This window comes from Macaca thibetana, chromosome 4 (genome assembly GCF_024542745.1).
Source record: "Macaca thibetana thibetana isolate TM-01 chromosome 4, ASM2454274v1, whole genome shotgun sequence".
NCBI classification, from domain to species: domain Eukaryota; kingdom Metazoa; phylum Chordata; class Mammalia; order Primates; family Cercopithecidae; genus Macaca; species Macaca thibetana.
In genome coordinates, this window is record NC_065581.1 from 8,143,383 (window position 1) to 8,166,816 (window position 23,434).

Sequence of the window (23,434 nt, forward strand, 5' to 3'; positions counted from 1 at the left end):
TGGGCTCTTGTGTGGGGGACATATCTGTGTTTATATACAGCAAGGCCGTATCTCTCTCCCAGAGGGGCAGAAGAGCCAAACTACATGGCTTCAGGAGAGAGAAGCAAGTTTTTCTCAATCTTAGTGAATGATGTTTCTAGAACAGGGTGGATCTCTAAGTCCTTAAGGATGATGCTGTCTGTTCCAGAGAATCCTATATAAAGTGTATGTGTGTGCGCACGCTTCTTTCAGTTTTCTTCTCTTTAAGAAGACAATTATCAGCAGCATTCAACATAGAGTCCTTTTAAAGGATCAAATCCTTCCAACATTTAACTTGGGTCGTTTGGGAATGTGTAAATGTAGTTACTCTTCCAGGCCACCGTGGGGGGCTCTTTGGTGTACTCCTAAATGTAGGACTTTTCACATTGAAAAGAATAAACTGGAACAGACTTCCTGATTCACATCAACCAGCCAGGCCTGATCCTTTCATTCCAAAGGGTAATGCATTTTGTGGATCGAGCGGGAAACTAAATAGGCATCCCTCTTTAGGGATGTGGATATCTCTGCTTCAGAAAATGTTTATTGATTCTTTAGGTTCAGAACAACATTAATCATGCAAAAAGGCAAAGACCCGAGACTCAGAATCTGGTATCAGGAGACAGGGGAGCTGCTTTTCTTTTCACAGTATGACTTATGTCAACACATTTCTGAAAATGAATCAATAGTCAAATAACTCAAGTGACAGATTGATCATTCTGGCAGAGACCAAAGTCTATAAGATGTCATACAATCAAAACAGCAACAACACGTAAGGCATTTTATTTGACATTACTCAAAGTTCTACTGATCCTATCACATTTAATACGCCTTTTTCCATCAGCCTCTGTAGATAGGAAGATAAAAGTAACAGTGAGATGAAATGTAGCCATTACATTAGAAATATGAACTTGCAGGGTGCTTAATGCTATTTCATCTACCATTAAAAAAAAAAATAAGGTTACACATTCCATATCCGTTTAAAGTAGACTATGTAATATGTTATTTGTAAAGTCTTTAATAAATTATAAATTTTAAAATATCATTTCAATTAAAATCTGACTTTATTTTAGCTGTTTTTTCTTTAAAAAATTTTTAAATGAAATTTTAGCCTTGCAATTTTCCTCCTATAAAATGGGCTGTTTTTTACTTGCTCATCAATACAATATTTCTTTTCTCATGTTTAGTTCTTTGCAGGTTGAACCTTGCTGTGGAAGCCTGAGAGCTTTTAACAAAAGAGCTTGGGGGAAGATAGGTCAACGTTCAAATTCCTACGTCTGGCTTTTATTGGCTGCTTGACCTGGGCAGGTCTTCTGGTCTCTTGAAATCTCCATTCAAGCGCAAAAGGGAATCAGAAGAGTCTATTAAATGATTGTAAGGCAAGGATGAGTTACATGCTTGGCATGTAGCCAGCACTCATGATGCTATTGAATATTATGATCGATATCATTACTATCATTACTCCTATATGAAAGCTGTCTGTTATTCAGTATTTTTCTCTAGAAATCTCTATCACAGAAAAATAATGCAATCCTTAAAATAAATGTTCAAAATAATGATCACAAGGCATTCAAAAATTCTGAATTCTTGAATCACCAAAGAGAAGTTATCTTTTTGGCAGTGTAGCTTGAATGATACGTATATCATAGTATACTCTAATTCTTAAATATTGCTTATTTATATGTTATATATACTGACCCAGTATATATATGTATATGACCCAGTATAATAAATACTGAAGTGTATATATTACTTCACTGTAATATTCAATTAATCAACACTTGACTAGGTTTGATAATTAAAAAAAATTTTTTGAATTTCAGTAACTTTTAGGGTTCAAGTGGTTTTTGGTTACATAGATGTATTGTATAGGGGTGAAGGCTGAGATTTTAGTGTACTGGTCTCCCGAGTAGTGTCCATTGTCCCCAATATGTAGGTTTTTATCCCTTGCTCCTTTCCTACCTGTCCCCTCTTCTTAGTCTCCAAAGTCCTCTGTACTGCTCTCTATGCCTTTGCTCCATAGCTTAGCTCCCATTTATAAGTGAGAACATATGGTATTTGGTTTTCCATTCTCGAGTTACTTCTCTTAGAATAATGGCCTCAACTCCATCCAAGTTCCTGCAAAAGGCCATTATTTTATTCTTTTTTTATGGCTGAATAGTATTCCATAGTGTGTATGTACATGCACAATATATATACCCACACAATATATATATATAGGTACACCATATACTATATATATACACTGTATAACATATATAGTATATAACATATATACTATAGTATGTATACTATATATAGTACATGTATCATATATACTAACTATATAAATATAGTATATATTATAGTATATATAATATATAGTATATCTAAATAGTACATATGATATATAGTATATATATAAACTTTCTTTTTTTCTTTTCTTAATTTTAATTTTTAAATTTTATTTTAATAGTTTTTGGGGTACAGGTGGTTTTTGGTTGCATAGATAAGTTTTTTAGTGATGATTTCTGAGATCTTAGTGTACCCATTACCCAAACGGTGTACACTGTACCCAATATGTAGTATTTTATCCATCACCCCCCGTCCAACCCCCCAAAGTCCATTGTATCGTTCTTATGCCTTTGTGTCCTTTTAGCTTAGCTACCACGTGTAAGTGAGAACATACGGTATTTGGTTTTCCATTCCTGAGTTACTTCGCTTAGAATAATGGCCACCAGCTCCATCCAAGCTCCTGCAAAAGGTATTATTTCCTTCCTTTTAATAGCTAAGTAGTATTCCATGGTGTGTATATACCACATTTCCTTTATCCACTTGCTGGTTGATGGGCACTTAGATTGGTTTTATATCTTTGTTATTGCAAATTGTGCTGCCATAAACACGCAATGCGCATGTGTCTTTTTCAGAAAATGACTTCTTTTCCTTTGGGTAGATACCCAGTAGTGGGATTGCTGGATCAAATGCTAGTCTGCTTTTAGTTTTTCGAGGAATCTCCACATTGTTTTCCATAGTGGTTGTATGAGTTTACATTCCCACCAGCAGTGTAACAACATTCCGTTTTCACCACATTCACGCCAACATTGATTGTTTTTTGACTTTTTAATTATGGCCATTCTTGCAGGAGTCAGGTGGTGTCTCGTTGTGGCTATGATTTGCATTTCCCTGACTAAGTGATGTTGAGCATTTTTTCATGTTTGTTTGCTGTTTGTACATCTTCTTTTGAGAAGTGTCTATTCATGTCCTTTGCCTATTTTTTGATGAGATTATTTGTTTTTGTTTTCTTGCTGATTTGTTTGAGTTCCTTGCAGATTTTGGTTACTAGTCCTTTGTTGGATACATAGGTTTCAAACATTTTCATCCACTTTGTGGGGTGTCTGTTTACTCTGCTGATTATTTCTTTTGCAGCACAGAAGCTTTTTAGTTTAATTAGGCCCCGTATATTAATTTTTGTTTTTGTTGCATTTGCTTTTGGGATCTTAGTCATGAATTCTTTGCTTAAGTCAATGCCCAGAAGAGTTTTTCTGATGTTATCTTCTAGAATTTTCATGGTTTCAGGTTTTAGATTTAAGTCTTTGATTCATCTTGAGTTGATTTTTGTATAAGAGGAGGAGATGCGGTTCCAGTTTCATTTTTCTATATGTGGCTAGCCAGTTGTCCCAGCACTATTTATTGAATAGGGTGTCCTTTCCCCAATTTATATTTTTGCATGCTCTGTCGAAGATAATTGGCTGTAAGTATGTGGCTTTATTACTGTGTTCTCTATTCTGTGCCATTGATCTATGTGCCTATTTTTATACCAGTACCATGTTTTGGTAACTTTAGCCTTGTAGTGTAATTTGAAGTAGGTATACCACATTCTTTATCCACTCATTGGTCAATGGGCACTTTGGTTGGTTCCATATCTTTAAATTTTGAATTGTTAGGCTGGATCATTTTAAGTTTCTTGTATTCCGTGTGTCATCAGGCATACCAACAGATATATAGTGGAGAGAAATTATAATTCAATTCTGAGTAGTGAGTGAAACCTATAGATAATAATAGTAAATAATACTTAATTTTATTTATTTATTTATTTATTTAGATAGAGGCTCCCTCTTCACCCAGGCTGGAGTGCAGTGATGCAATCTCGACTCACTGCAATGCCTGCTTCCCAGGTGCAAGTGAGTCTCCTGCTTCAGCCTCCTGATTAGCTTGGCTTTCAGGTGCGTGCTACCATGCCTGGCTAATTTTTGTATTTTTAGTAGAGATGGGGTTTCACCATGTTGGCCAGGATGGTCTCGATCTCCTGACCTTGTGATCAGCCTGCCTCAGCCTCCCAAAGTGCTGGGATTACAGGCATGAGCCACCGTGCCCGGCCAAGCAAGGGTCTTTTGAGAGGTGGCAGTGCCCACTACTCAGATCTGTGCACAATTGATAACTTACGAATTGTTTCATTTCTGAGATTTTCCATTTTATATTTTCAGATAGTGGTCTACCACAGGCAAACAATGAAAAGCGAAAACATGGGTAAGGATGGACTACTGTATAATTAACCTAAGTGTCTGTCAATGGGTAAATGGATAAAGAAACCTGGTGTATATACACAATAAAATACTATTCAGCCTTAAGAAAGGAGGAAATCCTGTCTTTTGTAACAACATGGATGAGCCTGGAGAACGTTATGCTAAGTGACATAAGCCAGGCACAGAAAGACAAATAACACATGATCTCACTTATGTGTAGAATCTAAAAAAGTTGAACTCATAGAAGCAGAGAATAGAATGATTACTGGGTTTGGGGTGGGGATATGTTGGTCAAAGGATACACAATTTTGGCTAGACACAATGATAAGTTGAAGAGATCTATTGTTTTTGTAATTGGTAACACTGTATTGTGCACTTGAAAACTGGGAGGAGAGAGATTTTGTGTTCTTACCACAAAAAATGGTATGTGAGGTAATGCGTATGTTAATTAGCTTGATTTAGCCATTTCACAATGTATACATATTTCAAACATACAGTTTTCAACAAACATTTGGTATACCACAAATAGATATAATTTGTATTTGTCAATTAAAAAAAAAAGAGAGTTTCTGAGATCACACTCTGGGAAAGGAAATAGGTCTGGTGTAGGAAGCCCTTACTCATTAAAACTTTTCAAGTGATCCTGATGTGCATTTAGTCTTTTGGTTGTACTGACCCTGAGGAGTGCTTTACTCAAAGAAATTAGTCTCTAATGAAGAAAATTTAGGCCTGATGACAGATCAGTGGAGGGCATAAGTTGAGGCTCATAGTAGCCTTCCTATTACCCCTAAAAATCACAATATGTACGATGAGTTTTATTATTCTGTGTACCAGAATTCTCTTTAATATGCTTGATCCAGATCATAAAAGCTGATAGCTAAGAATTTGATTATTTCAAGGTGTTAGTTGAGTCGGATTTGGCTTATTTCAATTCCTATTTCAGAGAACAATGTAAAGCTACTTCCTGACAGTGCTTCCATGTGTACGTTTTTCCGTGGCTAAGCCAACGGCTAAAGTGAAAAATATAGAAGAAAAACACTGCAGTGACTTGGGTGGTTACTATAGGCCATATTCTTTTTTTTTTTTTTTTTTTTTTTAGATGGAGTCTCATTCTATCACCCAGGCTGGAGTGCAGTGGCGAGATCTCAGCTTACTGCAAGCTCCACACTATAAGCCATATTCTGACTCACATAAGCTACTGGAGCTGCAGGTTCAGGCCTGCATATGTCCTTGGACTGCTTAAGGACTGATTTGATGGGCTTTTTCTCATTAACACATTCTGGAAGTGCAAGTCTGAGGCATGTGGAAATAAGAGAAGACCAACCAAATGAGAAGAGGCAATGGTTACTTATTCAGAACTTGTCACAACAAGGGAGTTGGTCACCATTACTTGTGCTTTGTTAGCTACTCACATGCAGGCAGAGGTGTGGAGAAGCCTCACAGTGGAACAGAGCAAAGGCTTCAGGTGCGTGCTGATTGAGGCTGCTGGATTGGGGAAGCTGGAGATAGCTCACTAGAAGCAGGATGTGTGGTATGAATGTGTCTCCCCCAAATTTATATGTTGAAACTTAATTGCCAATGTGATAGTATTTAGAGGTAGGGCCTTTAGGGGGCGATTAGGTAGTGAAGGTGGAACCCTCATAAATGGGATCAGTGACCTTATAAAAGAGGTTGTTTGGGGAGAGAGTGCATCCTTCTGCCTTCCGCCAGGTGAGGGCACAGCCACAAGGCACCATCTTTGAAGCAGAGAGCAAGTCCTCAACAGACACCAAGTCTGCTGGCCCCTTGATCTTAGACTTCCCAGCCTCTAGAACTGTGAGAAATAAGTTTCTATTATTGCAAATTACCCAGTCTAAGGTCTTTTGTTATAGCAGCATGAATGGATGAAGACACAGACATTCCACATGATTAGTTAAGAGTACATATTTGACTTTCTCTGGTTGGTCCTAAGTTGGAAGTGGGAGCAAAAGTTAGAGATTAATTTTTCAAGGGACAGTTAATGAAGTCCTGGACATTTTGGGCCAATCGTTGTGGATGTTACTGCTTGACTTCCTGAACTGGTTGCTAGAGGTAATTGTCTGACTTGTAGATGGACAGTGGGCTGGCTTCCTGGATTGGTTACTATAGATAAGGGATTGGTTTCCTTGACTGGTTGCAGTTCTACTTTTATATATGATCTGGCTATTGTCCATGTGTATTCAATCTCACAGGCATTATCTTCTATTGCAGAGGCACCCGGCATTAGAGGAAGTATGTTGTGGCAAGAGGAGGACTTAGCTATTTATGAGAAACCTCTGTTTCACTTCAGAATCCACAACCAGAAATGTCCAAGTGAGCAAGAGATATGCAAAGCTCCAACTAGCACAGAACGAAATTCTAAAGTAAAAGAAAATCCTCAGGACTCCGCATGGTACCCTTTAAGTACGAAGCTGCCTAAAATCTCATTCTGTTTATTGTAATTTGATGTGTGAAATTCCAGCAGGCATTTACAATTCAGATCCCATTCCTAAGGGATTCCCATTTAGGGTCTGTTCGTATGATTTATTCTGAGCCTCTCTTCATGTATGGACGCTTGAGATCGTTAGGTAAAATGTACATAGATGCCCAGAGATGAAGTGTTTATCATCATTACCTCAATGAATCATTCTGCAGCCTTGACAGGTTCTAATGTCCCCCATGCTTCAACGCCACCCACTCTGTCTTGCTCTTTGTCTGAAGCGTGTTCTCCTTCCTTCTGCCTGCCAGCACCCCCATCTCAAAATTTCAAAGTATTCCCCTCATCAATCATTTGGATTTAGCTGGGGGCAGGGAGGGCGGGGGTGGCTGGACAGCAGCAGAAGCTTTGTCCAAATACCTCGTAACAAGAATAACAACATAGTCATGGCCCCTGTTTGCTGGGTTGGGGAGAATAGGGGCAAGAAGGGAGGAGGGGGGCCTGCTGTGACATCAGACCCAGGCTTTTCTCAAGGGGTTGATGGTGTGGAGTGGCAGCAGCTCCCTTGATGATTGCAGTCTCCTTTGCTAAGAAAAAAATGGGGCTGTTCTCAAGGCTCGACCTCCATGAGCTCGGGGGTGTTCCCTAGGGCTACGCTGGAAAGGGTCTTCATTTCTGCTTTTCCAAACAGGGGGCTTCCATCAAAGGTGATAGCGGAGTTAGGAAAACTGAGTCTGGCCTGGTGAGGCTGCATTTTTCCCATTGCTGGATCAAGGGAGGCTGTGATTCTCATGATAAATTATGTGTTCTACTTTTAGCTCTTTCCACCGGGTTACATTGTGACCTTGGGCAAGACCCTGGACCTTTCCGGGTTCCCCCTCCTCCTCTTAGTTTCTCCTCATCTGACGAAAGCACCTTTTAAAAAACCATGACAGTGTTATAAAACAAAATGTAGAATAGATGAAAGGAAAATATATGATCACGAATGTAACAGAAACATTGTTGGTGCTTCTTCCCATTCCTTTTTCTATGCTTTAAAATTATACTTGCAATCATTGAATCTCTACCTTAATAGCTTGCCTTTGTTGTTGTTGTTTTTTTTTTTTTTTGCTGGACATGTTCCTAGGTTGCTGAATAATCTTTGTATCATAATTCTTAATGACTTCATAATTTCAAGATGTATTTCTTAGTCTCTTCCATTTAGCTCACCTAGAAAATACCCTGGAATTGAGATACAGTAAAATCCACTGAGAAATTCCCCTTGAATTTCCTCTGGTTATTTTCCCTTTCCTTTGAAACATTCAGGGGTTTCTTTTTTAGAGTAGGAAATTAGCCAGTGCCTTAGAGATTAAAAAGCCCAAATAAAAACAAAAACAAACCTCAACCCCACACTGCCCCCAGACAAACCCAAACACTCGTTAACTCACTTTAAAGTTAGTCTGGGCTGGGCATGGTGTCTCATGCCTGTAATCCCAGCACCTTGGGAGGCCCATGTGGGTGGATCACGAGGTCAGCAGATCGAGACCATCCTGGCTAACATGGTGAAACCCCATCTCTACTAAAAATACAAAAAATTAGCTGGGCGTGGTGGCACGTGCCTGTGATCCCAGCTACCCAGGAGGCTGAGGCAGGAGAATGTCTTGAACCAGGGAGTCAGAGGTTACAGTGAGCTAGCTGAGATTGTGCCACTGCACTCCAGCCTGGTGAGAAAGCGAGACTCCATCTAGAGAGAAAAAAAAAAAAAAAAAATTAGTCTGTCCATATTCTCTAAGTAAAATGTTTGATTCTTCTAACTTTTAGATTAAAATGTCCCAAGGAGAAGCCCTTGAGCTTTATTTTTGGGTTTGGTGGTAAATTCTTCCTCTGAATGTCAAGTCTCTCAAAGTCTGCAGGAAATCCTACTGGGACTCAGAGATTGTGACATCAGATCTAGTTAGAGTTGCTGAATGCAATGAACTGCAGATGTCTGAACATGCCAGGAGACAGAACTCGCAAAGACCTACAACCAGCATCCAGCTGGATTAGATGTGTGGCTTTTTCTGTCCTTAGGTTACCTGGGGAAACAAATCCCTTAGAAATTATTTGATCACCCCCCTCCAGAGCATAAAGTGAACAGGTGAGAAAAGGTATCTGTATTATGAGAGCCTCTCTCTATTGTGCTCCCCATAAAAGGCCAACAGCCTAAGAAGGTTTCACTTTCTCTGGGGTGCTACTGTACTGCATCATATACAAATACCCATATGAGGGGAAGAAAACAAAACTTTTCTTCTTCTTCTTTTTTTTTTTTTTTTTTTTTGAGATGGAGTCTCACCCTGTCACCTAGGCTGGAGTGCAATGGCCCGATCTTGGCTCACTGCAACCTCTACCTCGCAGGTTCAAGCAATTCTCCCACCTCAGCCTCCCGAATAACTGGGATTACAGGCACTCGCCACCACACCTGGCTAATTTTTTTGTATCTTTAGTAGAGACAGGGTTTCACCATGTTGGCCAGGCTGGTCTCTAATTCTTGACAGCGTGATAAGAGAGAATTTTTCCTTTTTTGGATAAATCCTTTCCAAGTGAATTCATCATGGCCATCCATCATATATCATCCTTCCCCCTCCCACCATACCGCACCAAATCCAGCTGCTGCTCCCCTGGATTTCATTCTATTCAGGTAACTGGGGATCATCCTAATTTTGGCTTTTAGTTCTCACATCCAACATTCACATGAGTTTATTAACTCTACCATATACAGGTTTCGTATCAGTGTGCTTCTCCATTCCCATACGGTACTGCCTCATTTCATGTTCTCATCATTTGTAAACTAGATTTCTGGGTTACCACAATTTCCTAACTGATCCACATACTTCCAGCCCTGCCTTCATACCGCATGGTGTCGTTTCTCATGATCACCCAGTTTCTGCCAGTCACTTGCATGGGAGTCTTCATTCTCCTTTGTCTGTCTGACCTTGCCACTCATCTGCTCGTAGACCACATTGCTCCTCGGTAAATTACATGCAGGATTCTTGGCATGGCAGACATGAGACTGCACATCTGCTGCCTTCTTTCCTGCCCAGCCTGATCCTCCCTCCTGATCTCTTAAATCAAAATATCACTTGGTGGAGTCCAGGAAGACACATTTTTAAAAAGCTCCCTGGGCAATTCTCATGTATGGGATCCATTGATAATTATTTGGAAACTAGTATTCCAGAAGCTCAATAGGATGCCATTTATGTCTGAGTTTTCCTGTAATCAAGCCTCAGGAAAGGATGCATCATAATGTATTTCAGTTACTGAGCCCCCTTGGGTTGGGTCCAAGATGGAATTCTGTTATGGTTAATTCTGCATAAAAGATTTTGTTTATAGTTAAACTACGGGATATTAACGTTGCTTGTACCTGAAAAGATTGTGTGTGGTAAGCCTTCCTGTGCACTAAACCAGTCATGTTATTCCCCTGTCTTAATTCAGGGGCAGCATACCTCCTTATACCCAAGTCTTAATTTAAGAGGAAGAGAAAGGAACAGGAAATAATGTGATAAGATATAAGAACAAAAGAAGACTGCCCCACAAAATAGCACGGCAAAATAGCACAAATGGGAAATACTAAGTTGCCAAAGTTTAGGGAATTAATGATCATGTGTACTTGCATATTTTATAATTTTACCATCAAACATGAGTTTTTAATAATAAGGAAAATGCTGATTCTGTAATGTTCAGGGAAATGTCAGGATGCAAAATTGTTTTTGTAATCTCAGTCATGTAAAGTATGTTTAGAAAAAGAACACTTTGAAATACTGTATTAAGTTAATATTGCTTCTCTCAGGGGCTGAGATTATTGGTTTTTAATTTTTTAAAAAAATTTCTCATCCCAATATTTTAAAAATTTTTTGAGTTCACAGATAGTATGTTTGGAATCAGAAAAATATAAGCTAACTTTTGATTGTCATTGTTGGAGTATAACAGGAAGGGATATGAAAGTGATAGAGAAGTAGGCAAAGGATGGTGGGGAGGGAGGGAAGGCAAAAGGGGAGAAACAGAAATAAAAGAAAAGGAGAGAGAATATGGGGGAGGAAAGAATATGGCCGTAGGGCGAGGACATACTATGTCTGAAGTCTGAGGACACATCTTTTTAAGATTCCATCTTCACATCGGGGCTTCTGACTCTTTCTTTCTTTCTTTCTTTCTTTCTTTCTTTCTTTCTTTCTTTCTTTCTTTCTTTCTTTCTTTCTTTCTTTTCTTCCTTTTTTCTTTCTTTCTTTCTTTCTTTCTTTCTTTCTTTCTTTTTCTTTCTTTCTTTCTTTTTTCTTTTTCTTTCTTTCTTTCTCTCTCTTTCTTTCTCTCCTTCCTTCCTTCTTCCCTCCCTTCCTTCCTTCCTTCCTTCCTTCCTTCCTTCCTTCCTTCCTTCCTTCCTTCCTTCCTTCCTTCCTTCCTTCCTTCCTTCCTTCCTTCTTCCTTTCTTTCTTTCTTTCTTTCTTTCTTTCTTTCTTTCTTTCTTTCTTTCTTTCTTTCTTTCTTTCTTTCTTTCTTTCTTTCTTTCACAGGGTCTTGCTCTGTTGTCCAGGCTGGAGTGTGCAGTGGTGCAATTTTGGCTCACTTCAGCCTCAACCTCCTGGGCTCCAGTGACCCTCCCTTCTCAGCATCCCAAGTAGCTGGTTCTACACGTGCACACAACCATGCCTGGCTAATTTTTGTTTTTTATTACTTTTTGTAGAGACAAGCTCTCCCTATGTTGCCCAGGTTTGTCTCGAACTCCTGGGCTCAGGCAATCTGCCCACCTCAGCCTCCCAAAGTGCTGGGATTACAGGTGTGAGCCACCATGTCCAGCTAGGACTCCTGATTTTCTAAGCAGCCTAGTACTCGATCAGAAGACGCTATAAAAAGACTGCCCTTGTCTAATGCACTGGTATTCTGTATAATGACATGTGCAAGCAGTTGCTTCTTTTTATCATCAGTATTGAAAACAGCAAAGAGCTCCTGGATATTACTTCAAAGTCATTTGCATATTGGTAAATGAGTCACAAGATGGCAAAGCTTGGATATTTTAGGAAAATATTTCCTTATATCCCTTCTGCCTCTCTCTACTGTCCAGAGTCCTCTCAAATTAATCAAAGGGATAGGAAACTCCAATCCTGCGGACCAGGATAGTCCTTTGTCCCCAGGGTGAGTCCAGTGCTGAGCTGGAGAGGGACTCCAATCATTGTAAGATTGGCGGATGGATTAGGCCATGAATATGCAGAGGCAGGATGAAGGGAGTGAGCACCCAATCCATAATGAGTGAATTACAATTTTAAAATGGAGTGAATTAGATAGTTATTATCAGTGTAATTATTCATAAATGTGCCTAATTATTCATAATTATTCAGAAGCCTATTACTTCCCTGATTGCCATAAGTGATCTCTGAGGCCAATTACAATTGGATTCCGGTCACAGGACTCAGTGACTATTACCCGTGTGTCTTGGTGAATCTGGAGCTTGGTCTCCGTCCTAACAGCCCTTTGTGTCATCTGGCCCTTTAAATACACACAACAAACCCGTTGCTTTAAACCCAGCTGATTTCAAAGCCCCCATTGTCTTTTTCCCCTTTCCGGTCCCAAGCTCCACTTATTTGGGTTCAGGCTGTTCCTTCGAGGGCACACACTGCTGCTGTTTAATTAGGACTCTCTTGTTGTCATTCCTGCATTTGATATCTTAATAGCATTGAGAGCATATGTAGGGAAATAGGCAGAAAGGAAAGTACCTTTGTGCACATAAAGGTGATATGGAGACGCCAGAAGCCCTGGAAGACTCGGCCCTGCTTTAGAGGTTGCACCCTCAAATCAGTGGTTTGAGATTTTCTGTAAATCTTGAGGCCTTCGTACACAGGTGAGGGAATGCAGCTAGGTTTAACTCAGTAGGCTACAGCTTGCCGCCTCTGATACTCTTCACGCTTCTGAGGATCGTTTCAAAATAGTGTGGCTTAGAAGAGCATTTCCAATTTTTCTAGAATGATTTCATCCTGACCTCAGTGTGACCAATTGCTGGATGTGGGCTCCGGCTTGATACCCCGTCTGTGCACAGCGTCTCGTGACTGTGCAGGCATCAGCGCTGAAGCTGTGGCTCAATTTCTACTTTTTTTTTTCCTCCCTGGAAAACATTACAGCAATTACCATATTGTGGGGCGGCATTATCAAGTGCAAATTAGCATATAGATTAGTTCTGGGGGGCAGGGAGGAGAGGTGGGTTAAGAACTTTAAAATCATGTATCGTTAGGCTGTGCAAAGAGTGGCATGCAGAAATCTTCCAGGCCCTGGTCGACCTAACCCTGTGTGTCCATCAGCGGATCTGATGGGTGTCAGCTGATCATTTCTAGGGGAACAAAGACAACTCAGTTCTGACTGTAGCTGAGATACACCTACAAATGGGGCAGTGTAAGAAGTGGCAGAGCTGTTGGTGGATTTTAAGACTTTCATCTGCTTTTTATTCTTGGACAGAGAACCCCTGATTTGGTTAGTAAGAACTCCCTATAATTAATTGGAGTCACTAAGTTCACATTTTGCATTTGGTCCAAGAAATGAAAATGGTTAAATTTTTGCTGATGGGATAAAAAAAGAGTATAATCTAGAATTGAGACTTTTAAAAAGATTGTGGCAAAAGATAGGAGGCAAAAAGGAGATTCATTTCCTACCTTCCATCAGAAGAAAATAAAAATAGATTTATTGAAAAATAAACATGTAAAGAACCTCCTTTATTTTTCTAAGATCTCCAACAGTACAGGAGACTGGTTTAGAAACAGTCAATCCATCACTTGGTCAAGTGTTTATTGATAATCTACTATGTACAACACTATGAATGGTACAAAATATAGGATATGGAACTAATCACCAAAGTTCACACATACAATCCTTTAAAGAAATGGCACAGAGGATCCCTATTGGCTGCTATGGAAGAGTTCAGGGAGAACTTTGAGGACTAGAGTGGTCAAGAAAAGTTCAACAGGATTTGGGAGCTTCCTTGGCCACAAAGGGTAAGTGGGGTGTGAATGGGCATTCGTGAGGATATTCCAAGCCAGGGTGATGGACCACAGTCCTCAAAGGTCAAGGGCAGTGTGAAATGGATGGTTTAATGAGGAGACAAGCCTGACAGAACAGAGGGTCTACATGGAGGTGATGGAAAGTGTGTAGGAAACAAAGGTATGAGATTAAGGCAAATGTCTTAACCTCCTTCAACCTCAGTTATCTATTTCATTTGAATGGATCTAACAATAACTTCTTTGAAAAATGATCATGTAATGAGATCAATTATTTTTCTATATGCAATTTCTGGCATACAATAAGCACACTGCCTTTGCTAATTATTTAGTTAAATGTGATATTGCTTAATTGAGTTAGATTTAAAACCACTTAGGGTCAGTTCAGGGCCCAGTGTTAAGCATTCAACTTTGTGGCAAATATTGTCGCTCAAATTAGCAACAAATAAAACATGTTTTTTAAAAAAATAAACACAATTCCTCGGAAGAAAATAACACCCCAAATCCTTTTTGGGATCACCTCTTCAGCTACCCTGGTTGGGGGCAGGCTCCGATTGGGATGTAGGAGAAACTGACCCAGGAAAACAAAAATAAAGGATGTGGACGTGGATGGGTGAACTGGGAAGACTGATGAACCGGAAGGAATTGTGCTGAGATTTATTTTCCCACAGTGACTTGAAAGGATAAAAAGCGGAAGAACACGGCCGCAGAGCCTGATGGGTCTACCTGGCTACCAAGCAGAGCGGGTCAGCACGGCCGCTTTGATTACTGGAGACACTACACATTTCATGGTACATTGGGTAGATTCTAAATCCTAATCTGCTTCCATGAATGGTCAAGGTACGGATTGTTCAATGGGGGATGGACACAAAAGAGCCATGTACAAATGTGTAATTGAGCACGACGTCCTGAGTCTCAGCCCAGCATCCTCCACCATTCACGGAAGGAAGGCCCACCAACGATGCACTCCCTGGACCCCGAAAAGTCATTGAGGTGTATTTTTTCATATCTCCCCCACCCAGATCCTCCAAATGCTGTGAGAGGCAGGAGAAGAAAAGTACAAGGTCTTCAGTCTTGGAGAAAAGTTCCTGACACACAGTAGGTGCTCAATAAATATTTGTGGAAGAACTGTTTGTTGAAAAAAAAAAATCTTCCCTTTTACCCAGTTTGAACCCTCAGGAACCATAGCTTTTATTGGCCTGTGTTGATTTTTCTTATCTAGTTTTGAATGTTTATTACTGGTGTCACAGTGATTTTTCCATCCCGTGAAAGTCTTCTCCCTGTTGGATTTTGAGCTGCTGCAGGACTTTTGTTGTTGTGTCCTCTACAGTGTCCAGCTCTGTGCTTTGCTTAGTGCCTGTACGTGCTGAATAGTGACTGGGCAGCTGTGATCCAGTAGGATGGGCAGTAGGTTAGGAATAAGAAAATACCAGTCTGTCTGCTCCGACAGGCAGCATGAGAGTGAGTAAGCCATCACCTCTCTGAACCTCAGTTGGGTCACATGTAAAATACGGATAATAATTCACATCTTATCTATATAAGAGGATCAAACAAAGTATTTGTAAAGATTAAATATATCACTGCACACTAAAGTATTTCAGCAATGACTTTTTGCATTTGGCTGTGACTGCACCACCCATACGTTATCATTTTTATACTGGAGGCCTTCCCATTCTGAGGGGAGATGGATCCGCAAAAGCATTAGTGGGATAGAGGTGAGCTGATACTGGTCTCTTGTTTGCTTGCAGCTGAAATCAGACTAGACCAAAGCCAGGAGAGCTTGTCTCCCCTTCTGATATTGTGTAACAGGTGACACTGTTTTTTTTTTTTTTTTTTGAGACGGAGTCTCGCTCTGTCACCCAGGCTGGAGTGCAGTGGCACTATCTTGGCTCACTGCAAGCTCCACCTCGTGGTTTCAGGCCATTCTCCTGCCTCAGCCTCCCAAGTAGCTGAGACTACAGGCGCCCGCTACCACGCCTGGCTAATTATTTTGTATTTTTAGTAGAGACAGGGTTTCACTGTGTTAGCCAGGATGGTCTCGATCTCCTGACCTTGTGATCCGCCTGCCTCGGCCTCCCAAAGTGCTGGGATTGCAGGCGTGAGCCACCGCGCCCGGCAGACACTGTTGGTTTAAGAAGAGACAGCCTTGAGCATAGGAAGCAGGAAATGTATGTTTATGAACCTGCTCTCCCACCTCCTTCCCTTAAATAAGAATTGTTGCTGGGAACAGAGAAAAGGATAGAAAAGACTATCCTGTATTAGACAGACAAACCCATCAAGCTAAGCAAATCTCATCAAATGCAAAGCTCTAGGGCATGAGATTCCTTGGAAGAGAGTTCCAAGGACCACCAAACTTTACCTAGAGCTTTTCCTAACTCTCTTCCAAGGAATAGCCATGAGGCACATCACTGTGATGGGGAGGGTGTGGTTGAAAATGTCCAGTTTGCTCAGTTCCTACTGAGTCGATTTCCAATGATAATGTGGTAGTCTGGTCCAGACTTTTTTTTTTTTATGATATCATTTATATAAATATCTGGAATAGACTCTGCCTCAAAAAACAAACAAATAAGCCTTTGCTATTCACAATAACAAATATTCACAATAGCAAAGACTTGTTTGTTTGTTTTTTGAGGCAGAGTCTCACTCTGTTACCCAGGCTGGAGTGCAGTGGCACAATCTCAGCTCACTGCAACCTCCGCCTCCTGGGTTCAAGCAATTCTCCTGCCCCAGCCTCCCTCCCAAGTAGCTGGGATTACAGGCACCTGCTACCATGCCTGGCTAATTTTTTGTATTTTTAGTAGAGATGCGGTTTCACCATGTTGGCTGGTCTCGAACTCCTGACCTCAAGTGAACCGCTCACTTCGACCTCCTTACCGTGTCTTTATTTCCCTCCTACTGCATGTTTTACTAGAGAGTCCTCAAGCCATTGCTGATCCACCATCACCCAACCCAAGTCAGGACATTTTCCTCCTGCTTACTTCATTTTCTTGGCAGCATTGTTGATAAGTGGTTACATTTAGTATCTGATAAAGACAGGAGGACAAACTGTTCTTTGAAAAGGACTCAATAATATATTTTCACTGCAGTATTATAAGCAGCTCAAATAATACACGAGTACACGGAGTAAGATTGGCAGGTCGTATTTTACACATCTCAATTCAGTCTCCCGTCTCTGAGCTGCCATCAGTGTGGGAAGACAACCTTCTAGCCACATTTCTGTGCATTTCTGTACCTGTCTGCTAGTATCTAATGACGCATATTAATGAAAGTCTATTGGATACTGATCTCTTTTGATTCTCCCATCAATCCACTGTTTAGACACTGCAGGTGTCTCTCCTTCATTTCACAGAGGTCAATAACCTGGCCAACATGTCAGGGTTAGCTGGATTCCAAGTTCGTCTTATTTCCAAGCTTACGAGCTTAAGTTCTAGGTCCTTCTTTAGTTACTCTGATACTTCCTAATCTAGTAGCTGATTTAGGAATGATGTAGGCTGACTGCAGAATAATTGTTTTAAAAGATAGAAAAATTGGATGATGCCAGAAAAGATCCAGAGAAAGCCATTTTGATTTTGGATTTTTAGTCCCATTAGGACTAACTTATACGGGGTGTTAGACTCCGTCTTGGATAGAGAAGAAAGGAAATTTTGCATGGTAGGTTCTGATGTTGACGGTTGAGTTCAGGACTTCCGGCATGGCCCATAGGTGAGAGAATAATTCAGACCTTCCAGCACTGGGAGTCTGCATTTAAATTCTATGAGGAAGTAAAAACATGTTAAAAGTTAAAGCCAAAACGTGAACATAAACCATACACATCAAAAGCCAAAAAGCTTAGGGTTGGAAAGCTGAAAAGCTGTGAGAAGGCAGAATGGGAATGGTTGGGGCTGGGCTTCTTGGTAGGTGGCTGGGCTCTCGGAACTCCTTGGGCCTTCACTGGTGGTCCCATCTACTCCCAATGCTTGACTTTAGTGGTAACAGAATTCCAGTAAGGATACAAGTCTGGTTTTAACTCGCGCCCACACCGTTAAAAACTATCGCTTGTCAGAAGAGAAGAGAGCTCAGAGCAAGGCCTTTCCCAAGGTGGTGGTGAAAACTGCCCCTCCCCTACAGGAACTGTGGGTTTAACCCAGCTGCCTCATCAACGTACATTTCACAGATTTCCAAATGGAGCACAGATGAGGTGGAGGTAGGAGATGTTTGCAGAGTGAAAATGACGATTATGGCTATTTTATAACTTGTAGCAACCACAATTTATTCAAATAATAATGTAATGATTGGTTTAATTACGCCTTTAAAGAAGTTAAATGTTTTTAGTTTTTCATTTGGTAAAGTTTAGGTATTTATTTTTTGAGACAGGGTCTTATTCCTGTTGCCCAGGCTGGAGTGCAGGGGCACGATCATGCCTCACTCCAGCCTCGACCTTCTGGACTCAAGAAATTCTCCCACCTCAGCCTCCCAAGTAACTGGGACCACAGTTGCATTCCACCATACCTGGCTAATTTTTTGTATGTTTAGTAGAGACGGGGTTTCGCCACGTTGCCCAGGCTGGTGTTGAACTTCTGGACTCAAGCGATCCGCCCACCTCAGCCTCCCAAAGTGCTGGGATTACAGGTATGAGCCACTGTGCTGGGCCAGAAATTAAATTTATTTCACATTTGAAAGGTCTAGCCTAGGGTCCATCAGTCAAAGGTTTGGGGAAGAAACCCGGCTTTATTTTTTTCTCCCAGTTTCACATACATAATTCTATTTAACATTAAACATACTATGACTTTCATTCTAATTTAACTTCCTCACAGCAGACACCTCCGTACTTAGTGTGGATGTTCGAGGTTATCCAAACAATATGGCATCTCAATGGGTTATCCTAATAGGTTCCAAAGAACTCTCCTCTAAGTCTTGGCTCTGTTCCTGAGAGCAGTAGCCTCGGGGTCTTCAATCCTGGATGCATTTAAAAATCATCTGGACAGCTTGATTCACTGGTTTGGAGTAGGGACTGGGAGTAAGTAGTTTTCAAATGCTCCCCGGAAGAGGTAGCTAGAGCCAGGAAACAGATTGTTAGATAAGTAGAAATTCTTAAGTCATATTATTAATATGTATTGGTGTTTAAAGGAATATGGCATGGTCCTTTTGTGATGCAAACAGCCTGTTTCCAGCATTCTAATTTTTTTATTTGGAAGTCTGAATATGTACACAGTAATGTATTGCTTAATGATGGGGCTATGTCTCAAGAAATGCATTGTTAGGTGATTTCATGGTTGTGTAAGTACATCACAGAGTGTACTTACACAAACCGAGGTGGTGCAGTCTGCTACACACCTAGGCTGTATGATACAGCCTGTTGTTCCTAGACTGCAAACCTATACAGCATGTTACAGTATTGAATTCTGTAGGCAATTGGAACACAATCGCATGTATTCGCATGTCTGAAAATAGAAAAGCTAAGTAAGACTATTTATTATAATCTTTCAGGGACCACTCTTGGATATGCAGTCCATTGTTGATGGAAACGTTGTGATATGCATGACTGTTTCTAATATTGCGTGCAAGTGTGTGTATGAATAATACATAATAACACAACTGCACAGGCTTCATTACATAAGAAACTTCCCTTAGTCCACTTAGAAGATATCTGACCCCAGCACTGACAGTAAGTCTTCATTTATGCCCATTAAGGGCCCTATAATCTTGCAAAAGTGATCACATAATATTTATTCATATTGACATTTAATACACAAGTGAGAAACACCTACAAATTCCATGAGTTTTCAGAAGCGTTATTTTCCTATCATAGTACTTTTGGTGGCATATTTTTTTTTTAACTTTTTCTTATGGACATTGTAAAAATGCATGGGAAAGTAGAGAAAATGGTATACTCAGTCCCCATTTTCTAAACATCCAGCTTCAACAGTGATCAACATTTTGCCCATCTGGTGTTTTGTCTTTTCTTCTTCCTTTATCTTCCCATAGAGACAAACATAACTCCATAATTCTTTCACTTTCTTTGAAAAATTTTGTAATTGTTTAATATTACACTGCCAACAACCCTCACTCATCTCTTGATTGAAGAGGCAGGCTGTAATTCCATCTCTGGTTTGCAAGGTTTCCTTCTAAACCTAAACCCTTAAGCTATGTTCTTGCAGACTGGGACATTAGCAAGATCTCTCGATTGAATTACAGAATTGCATTCCACCAAGGATTCAGTTTTGTAGAGTACTTAACATTGAACTACATGATGAGGCACAGGAGTAATGGGTCTTTTCAGTAATACCATCTTTTTTTTCCCTTCCGTAAATCAAAGGCAGTATTACAAGACCTTTAGCTATTCAGCATGAATGGAGTTAAAAGTATACAGGGGCTGGAAATAGCCCCCAAATTAAGGCCATTCTGTCATCTCCACAAGGTTTATTCTTTTACCCGTAGTAGTTAATATGAATAATTGAAGAATCTGAGAGCTTTTCTGTGATTTGAAATTTTTGGGGGTATAGATTCCACAGTTTCCATTGCCCTGGAAGCTGAAACAGAAGAAATGACCTGACTTGTGTCTGCTTTCTGCCGGTGACCCATTTTGGGGCTCTGATGCAATCCCCAGGCAGCGGGGTGCTTTGCCTTCCAACTTTGAGGCTGAGAGTTTATAGGTCACTACTGGCTCTGAGGCAGCTTGGACTTTCCTCTGGGTTTGACTCTGGCAATACAATAAAGAGACCATTGTAGAGAATTTCCCATCCTCAGGAAGGTCCAAGGACAACACTCTTGAACCTGCGCAAACTTGTTCTCCATCTGGGAGCTCAAACTAGGAGGCTGTGGAAACTTCTAACCCAGATTCAGTTAACCTCAAGATTTTGCCGCGGTAGTTCTGAGCCTTTGAGTCTCAGCCTTCTTTTGTCTTCTGTGACTTCAAGGAGAATATGAATTTTCTGGATGATTTTGTAAAACGATACTTAATTTTATTTTAAAAAAATGTTGTTTGTAAATGTGGAAGCAAAGAGAGGAATTAGGAAAAGAGAGAAAGCTGTAAAAATTTGGGAACCCAAATCCCACCAATTTTTGGGGGACAGGTAATGGAACTGTTTTATATCACAATTTTGGTGGTGGTTACACAAATCTATCTGTATATTAAAATTCATAGACCTGTGTACCAAAAGAGAAAAAGCAAATTTTACTCTTATGATAATTTTTAAAAGAAAATAAATTGTTAATCAGGGGAAAAATAAAATACCCAATCCTGCTCACGTTTGGAAGTAAAGAAAATTCCTCAAAGGGAAACAGCACCTTGGGGTTATCGATTATTTCAAAAGTTGTTTAAATTTCTGTTGAAGATTTTTTATTTTTATTTATTGTGTAGGTGATATTGTACTGACAGAAATTTTAAAAGTCACCAAGAATCATGTATCCACAGTAAATCATTTGTTTACATTTATTTTTTATTATTTTATTTTATTACAGACAGGGTCTTGCTTTGGTGCCCAACCTGGAGTGCAGTGGTGTGATCATAGCTCCCTGCAGTCTGGACCCCTGGGCTCAGGCAATCCTCTCTCTCTCTTTTTCTTTCTTTTGTGTGGAGATGAGGTCTTGCTACGTTATTCAAATTGGTCTCGAACTCCTGGCCTCAAGTGATTCTCCCATCTTGGTTTCCCAAAGTGCTGGGATTAAAAGCACGAGCCACTGTGCCGTTCATGTTTGCATTAAAAAAAATAAAGAATCCTATAGGCTTCAGTGAAGTTTCTGCTTCTCTTTCACTTTGCTGGACAAAGGCCAGCCTGAGTCAGAGCTTCAGGGAGAGGAGAGGGCCTCCTTATTCCCAGTGTGGGCTGAGAATCATCCACTCCACTCCAGACCTGTGGAATCAGAAGCTGCATTTTAGCAAGATGGCCTTAGGTGATTTACTACACGTTGAACGTTGCAAGTGGCTGGTTGGGGATTTCTGGTTGCCATGCCGATTGCTGCAGAGGCCCGAAGTAAGTCCTTCCTCCTTGGAGGGTGGCCACAGAACACACACCTCTGCTGTTCCCTGTAGTTGAGTGTGAGGTTACTTTCCTGTCTCCATCTGTCAGGGTCCCTTCCAGCGAAATGAGAGCAGCATATTAGAGTTGCCCATGGAAACTTCTGTTAACTCCATTTTTAATATCACAGGCAGTATTTGAGGATTATTTCCCCCTGCCATCCTAAAACATCTGCCTTTTCTCTTAAATTTAAGATGTAAATCATCTTCTAGCCAGTTAAGGGGAGCAGTTGAAGTGCATGGGTAAAAACAGAATCTGGAAGACATGTGGGTATTTCATTGGAAGTTATGGAAGGTTCTAGTTAGCCAAGATGGGCGCCTGGGGCAGAAAGAGTTCTTGTGGTCTTGGGTCGCTTGGTGAAAACACAATGTTCCTTGCAGAGTTGCTGTGTTCACGCACACTGGTGTGGGTAGGTCTATCTGGTCCTGGAGGCAGAGGCGGATCTGTCAGGAACACTTTGTCCTGGGCGTGCTTTCTGACTGCTTGTGTCCAAATGCAACATGAGCCCCAAATGTTGGTGCAGAGAGGACTCCATGGCTTGCTGTCACTGGATGAGCCTCTACGAGACCAGCTGGTGTTTCCCTGTGGGTGACCTGACTGGGTCCACATGCCTTTAACTTTATGCAGAAAAAAATCCCAGTAAAAGCATCAGTTGGCGCTCACTGAGATTGCTTGCATCATATATTTTTTCTTTTTAATTAATATTTCATGACCAGTTAACCAGCAGTCTGTTACCCTTCTAATAAAGAAAAAGGTATTATAACCAATAAAATATATTTATTGCCCTCATTTTAAAGTCTTAATTAAGGACCAATCCCTCCCTTGTGAAAGTCTTTTTAAAAATACCATCAGAAGTACACAATAAATGGGGGAAAGAAGCCCTTGTTTGTTTAAAGAAGAAACATATTCCCTAACAGAAGATATAAAAGCGTAAGTCTGCAAGTAAAAAATGTGGATCTGTTTACTCAGTATAGGTTTTGTATCTAGCTCGTGTAGGTATAGTCATTCTCAATTTTGAGGGATTCGGGAATTTTTGCTTTTGTAAACTCAATATATGAGATATAATGCAACTCAAACATAAGAAAATAACTCGTTTTCCTTCACATTATGAGAAAAGGGATGTAGTGCTATAGGACCATCTTACATGAACATAACATATATTTCTAAAGTTATGGCTATCAATTATTCTGGAAGCTTACATTGTGTGTTCCAAGAGTTGGAATCTGTTAAACAGATCTACACTATTGAAGATTCTGTGCAAGACAGCTGGAGAAAGAGCTCAATGATTTCATTCTGAGGTGGCTAAATATCAATTAGCCAGAGTAAGTGAAGAAATTGTAAAGCAAAGGATGTGTGCAGAGCTCTTCCTTTGTGTGGTGAGAGCTCTTGGTTTTGCTCATCAGAGGAGATGCGGAAGGCTCCAAGCCGTCTGCACACTGCTACCATCACTCGAGGTGGTCACTGCTTTAGGAATTTTTCCTAGCTTTTCCTACTTTG

General features: G+C 40.4%; 2 protein-coding genes and 1 long non-coding RNA gene across 3 annotated transcripts in view; 1 reads left to right on the forward strand and 2 right to left on the reverse strand.

The window, feature by feature from the left end:
- BLOC1S5 (biogenesis of lysosomal organelles complex 1 subunit 5) overlaps positions 1–23,434 on the reverse strand; it is a 995,078-nt gene that overhangs the window by 188,367 nt on the left and 783,277 nt on the right. The gene's annotated exons all lie outside the window — the stretch shown is intronic.
- EEF1E1 (eukaryotic translation elongation factor 1 epsilon 1) overlaps positions 1–23,434 on the reverse strand; it is a 315,058-nt gene that overhangs the window by 119,883 nt on the left and 171,741 nt on the right. The window lies entirely within an intron of this gene.
- The window catches only part of LOC126952672 (uncharacterized), a 49,205-nt gene continuing 40,411 nt past the window's right edge, over positions 14,641–23,434 (forward strand). Inside the window, exons 1-2 of the long non-coding RNA XR_007725000.1 lie at positions 14,641–14,731; positions 14,963–15,038. This is a non-coding gene — a long non-coding RNA (uncharacterized LOC126952672). The remainder of the gene's footprint in view (positions 14,732–14,962; positions 15,039–23,434) is intronic.